Genomic DNA, 6,000 nt, shown 5'->3' with positions numbered 1-6,000 from the left:
TCTATAACATATATATATATATATATATATATATATATATATATTTCTACACCAAATAAGAAATATATTTCTACACCAGATAACATATATTTCTACACAAAATAACATATATCTCTACACAAATTAACATATATTTCTACAACAAATCATGTGTATTTCTACAACAAATAACATTTATTTCTATAACAAATCACATATATATTTCTAAATCAAATAACACATATATATTTCTAAATCAAATAACATATATATATTTCTAAATCAAATAACATTTATATTTCTAAACCAAATAACATATATATATTTCTAAATCAAATAACATTTATATTTCTAAACCAAATAACATATATATTATATTAATAAATATATAACATATATCATAACAAAATATCACTCATCAAAATAAATCATATAAATCACACAAATCATATAAGTATATTCTAAACTCATTTAAAATAATCAAATAATTAGAGAGGGCGTTACAACTCTCCCCCCCTTAAAAGAATTTCGTCCTCGAAATTCAAGCACACAATAAATAAACTCAATTATTGTATAACCATACTAAACCATATATAGTTAAATAGAAACATCAACAAAACATGCAAACCACATCAAAGTTAGTCAATCAAACATGATCACATAATAAACATAACTATTAATCAGAAACACAACAACAACTAATCAAATAGCATAAAGATAGTAATATAACTATTACTAAAACTCGACACGACTCTTCTAATTGGCCGGACGGACCGACCAGCTCTGATACCAATTGTAACACCTCGTTTTCCCAACATAAAAATTTCATTTAATAATCAAAGTTATTCACGTAAACGGAATGCTACACTTCTTTTCATAAAATCATAAACTGAATAAATAACTATTTATCCTTTAAAATTCAATAACAAAATCTTTAATACTTCGCAGCGGAATTTATTCAATAACTAAAACCAGTCTTTGGCACTAAGGCCTCTTTACAATTATGTCATAAAAATCCATTCTAAAAACATAGTCATAATTCTTCAAAAACAATACGTAAGGAATAGAAAGCAATAACAAAGTTCCCATCCCGTTACGTATCAGAGCACCTAGAGACACTTGAGCCACCACTCCTACTAATCATTAATACCTGCAAGTTACTCATACGAAGAGCAACATTTTCAAGCAGAAGGGGTGAGATTTCACAAAACAATAATATCAAGCATATAATTCAATAATTATATTTAACAACATAAATAACTTCATCTATTAGTAATAATAATTCTTCATGTAATAATTCTTAATAACTCAACCAACTTCTAATTATCATTTACTTCATATTCATCACATTATAAACATCATCATATAACACATAATAACCAAATCATAACCAACATAGATCATCACATCATAGTTCATATACAACATAACAACATCTAAATCATAATATATACAACATAACAACATCATTAATTCGTAATTACATTTCTCAACCAAGCATCTCATTAGCAATTCATGAATAAATGACAACTTATCAATTTAACATAAACATCATCAAGTACACTTAACAACTCATAGATATCATCATCACTAATAACTTTAAAACAACACAATGTAATCAACATCTCACTATAATAATAATCATATATGACACAACATAATCATCGCTTAATAATAATAATCATATACAATACAACATAAATCATCATCTTATAACGACATGAACAACACATATTAATCATCTTAATTATATAATAACAACATATACATCATCTCGTCATAATATAATAATATAACAACAACATATTCATCTTCATATAATAATATAACAACAACAACATATTCATCATCTTATCAAAATATAATCAACACATACTAACACCATAATCAACATCATAAATCTTCAACATAAACATCTTAAACATCATAGCATCTTTGACAAACAATTACCAAGTAATCACAACATTCGATCATCATCAATAACATAACATAATATTCACTTAATAATATTAATCATATATAGAACAACATATTCATCACTTAATAATAACACTTATATACATCACAACATATAGCATCATAATAACATCATATAATCAACATCGTAAACAACATCATAACATTATAATCAGTATCATATACAACATCATAACAACATAACAATATCATAACCAATATCTTAAACAACATAGCAACATCTTAGTCAACATCATATAATTCACATCATAAACATCGTATAATCTTCATAGGTACTTCTTTAACAACACATGGGTAGAAGACAACTCGACAACTCATAGATGATAATTCATCGACAACTTAACAACTCATGGATGATAATTCATCAACAACGACTTTGATTCGACAAATGCGACAATGCAACTTAGACACTTATATGCATGTGGTACCAATCGTCATCATAAGTATTAATATACTTTAATCGTGCGGAGGACAAAGCTCCTAAACGTGCGGAGGACAAAGCTCCTAATCGTGGTGAGGACAAAGCTCAATGAAATGCTATGCATGGACTCTTAACAACAAAACACCGTAATCATCGTAATCAACATATCATCACGCATCCAATAATTTGGAGCTAAACGTCATCATTTCATCATATATATAGACATCATGCACTTAGTTAAATAACAGCAGTAGCACAGTCAAGTCACACAACAACAGAGAGATATCAATATATCAATTGCAATTCACAACATAACAATATTAATGTGAAGCATCAACAACTTAAACATCAAACATCTTCCACATAAGGCATATAAATATTTCACATAACCAACAACAGCAACATGGCGACACATAAACATCTCAGGATATAACAATATCAAATGATAATCAACAACAACTCATGCAACTTTAGTTAAATAACAATAGCAGCATAATCAATTCATATCAAGCTTAATAACAATTCATTTCAACATCTTGATCATTCAATAATATTTCAAGTAATGCATTTAATCATTAATTCACAGTATATAATATTCTCTCATTAATCATATCATCAAAGTAAATCATATTCATCACAACAACAAAATAGCATCAATCAATAATGATAATCATCATATATATCAATTACAAATGCACGTCATCAACATCTCAATCATCAAACATAATTCATGCAATATATATCTAATTATATAACATTATAAATGTCATCAAATCATCTTAATCATTATCTAAGGTCTAAGGACAGTTTCTACATCTTTTTAACAAGTTTCCACCGTTTATTCATTAATTCTACAATTTTAACCTACTTTTCAATTCCTCAAAAACTCATCCTACATCATGTTAAACCTAACCATTGATTCACATACTTAATAGAATTGCAAAGTTAGTCTCACCCTTACCTTTGGATTGATCGACGAAGGACTCTACTACTTTCTCTTATCTAAAAGGATATTAAACCGAAGAGGGATTATAGTCTTAAGAACACTTTTAATTCCGAAGGGACAGAAAGGAGTAGAAAAAGAAGAAAGACTCGTCAACACAAGTCAAAAGAGGGAGAAGAGAAGAAAAGCACAGGAAGTATCTGTAACACCCCGTTTTCCCAATATACAAATTTCTTAAACAATTATCAGAGTAAAAACCATAAACGGGATATCACATAGAAACGTAATCCAAAACAGTTAAATTATGATTTAACCTTCACAAATATCTTTAACATAGCAGCGGAAAATCATAAACATAAATCATAAACGTTTTCGGCACGCAGGCCCAATAAGTATCTCAAAAGAGTTTATCAAAACATAAGCAGTTCACGTAAAAGAATGAAGCATGTTATAGCATAAAACCCCATCCCGTTACGTATCAGAGCGACCTAGACGACACAGTGAAGGCAAGGCCAACTCACGAAGCAACTGCACACTAAGCACGATCACCTGCAAGTTACCCATACGAAGGGCAACATTTTCAAGCAGAAGGGGTGAGATTTCATAATAAAATAACATTAATCAATGTAATTGCGAATCATACATTAACATCAATCATTCCATTATTAACTTTGCATAAATGCTAAACAGTTATCACGTAATCATATATCCATTCATTATCAACAAGGCATCTTAATCATGACAATGTGACAATGCTCCTAGACTCCTTATATGCATGTGGTACCAATCGTCATCATAAGTATTAATATACTTTAATCGTGCGGAGGACAAAGCTCCTATAAAACGTGCGGAGGACAAAGCTCCTAATTTTCGTGGTGAGGACTAAGCTCAATGATATGCTATGCATGGACACAGATGAACAAAACATCATAATCATCGTAATCATGTGCATTCAATAACTTGATGCAAAACGTCATCATTTTCATTATATTCATATATAAACATTGCTTACTCAGTTAAATAACAGCAGCAGCATAGTCAAGTCGCATAACAGCAAGGAGATATCAATATATCAACAACAATTTACTAGAATCATAATCATTTCAATTATATCTTACATATTGCATAATACCTTAATCATGCTCAAATAATATCAACTTAACTCAATAGCTTTACAGACTGCATTAAACGTTATCATAAGGTTTCATTACCAATTAGGGGTTCACTCTGGACCAAAAAGTGCGACACAGATCGCACAAACACATAATCAAGTTCATCCTGGTTGTACTCGCGAGGCGAGAGTACTTACTCGCCATGGCGAGCACCACTCAACTCACAAACTAAGCTTGTTCTGGGTTCCCTCTGATCCTACATTCATTCCTAATCAATACTAGGTAAGTTCAGGTACTCAAAGGCATACAAGATTCAACTAAAAAGGTCGAAACACGAAATATGACATGCACTCTGCCTAAGCTCGCGAGGCGAGGAAGGTTGCTCGCCATGGCGAGTTGAACCAAACAACTCGCGAGGCGAAGGAAAGGGGCTCGCGTGGCGAGCGATGAAGTTCATCACTCGCGAGGCGAGGATCATCACTCGCCGTGGCGAGCGATGAACAGAAGCACGGGCAGACTAGGGTTTTTCTCAAAAATCCCTCACACAACATGGTTCAAAGCCTAATTTTGATTCCAGAATTCATCCTAAACATGTTCTAAGGTTATAGGACGGTTCTTACATCAATCTAAACAAGTTTTACCGTTTGATCATCAATTTTTAGGGCTTTGACCTAATTCCAAAACTTCTCTAAATCAATCCTAACTTGGTCAACTAATCATCAGAATTACAGTAATTAACATTATTGAATTATTAGTCTCACCCTTACCTGGTTATGAAGAAATCGCAGCTCTCTCTATGCTCTTCTCCCTTCTAAGCTTTTTCTCCCTTTTCCAAAAGTTTTCACGTACAATGAGTTTCTAAAATATTAGGTCTTCTCCTATTTATACCTCTTTCTAATAACTTATCTTATCTCACTTTCTCCCCCAAAACTATCTAAAATATCAAAACAGCCCTCAACTAAATATTTTTCAAATCTTTATTTTATTTAACAATAAAATAAATTCTCTAATCTTATCAATTCCTCCAAAACTCATAACCTAACACGTCATCAATCAAATCACCAAAATCACCACAATTTATCAAAACATATCAAAATCATACATATATTATATAAATATAATATAATCACCTAAACTCGATTAAATAACGATTAAACGAAAGTGGGCGTTACAACTCTCCCCCACTTAAAGGATTTTCGTCCTCGAAAATTTACCTCAAGCAAACAACTCTGGATAAGACTCCAGCATCTTACTCTCAAGCTCCCACGTCAAGCTTTCACCAGTCGCTCCCGACCAAACGACTCTCACGAGAGGTATCTCCTTGCCTCTCAACGTCTTCACTTTACGATCATCAATCCTTACCGGTAAAGTCTCTACCGTAAGGTTGTCTCTAACTTGCACATCGTCGCTTTGGATTACATGAGATGGATCCGGAACATACTTTCGAAGTTGCGACACATGGAAAACGTTGTGCAAATTCGCAAGATGCGGCGGTAAACCCACTCGGTAAGCCACCGTTCCAACTCTTTCCAATATCTGATATGGACCAATGAACTTCGGGGTCAATT

The sequence above is a fragment of the Medicago truncatula genome, chromosome 7, assembly GCF_003473485.1.
Source record: "Medicago truncatula cultivar Jemalong A17 chromosome 7, MtrunA17r5.0-ANR, whole genome shotgun sequence".
NCBI lineage: Eukaryota > Viridiplantae > Streptophyta > Magnoliopsida > Fabales > Fabaceae > Medicago > Medicago truncatula.
Note: the sequence above shows the minus strand (reverse complement) of the source record.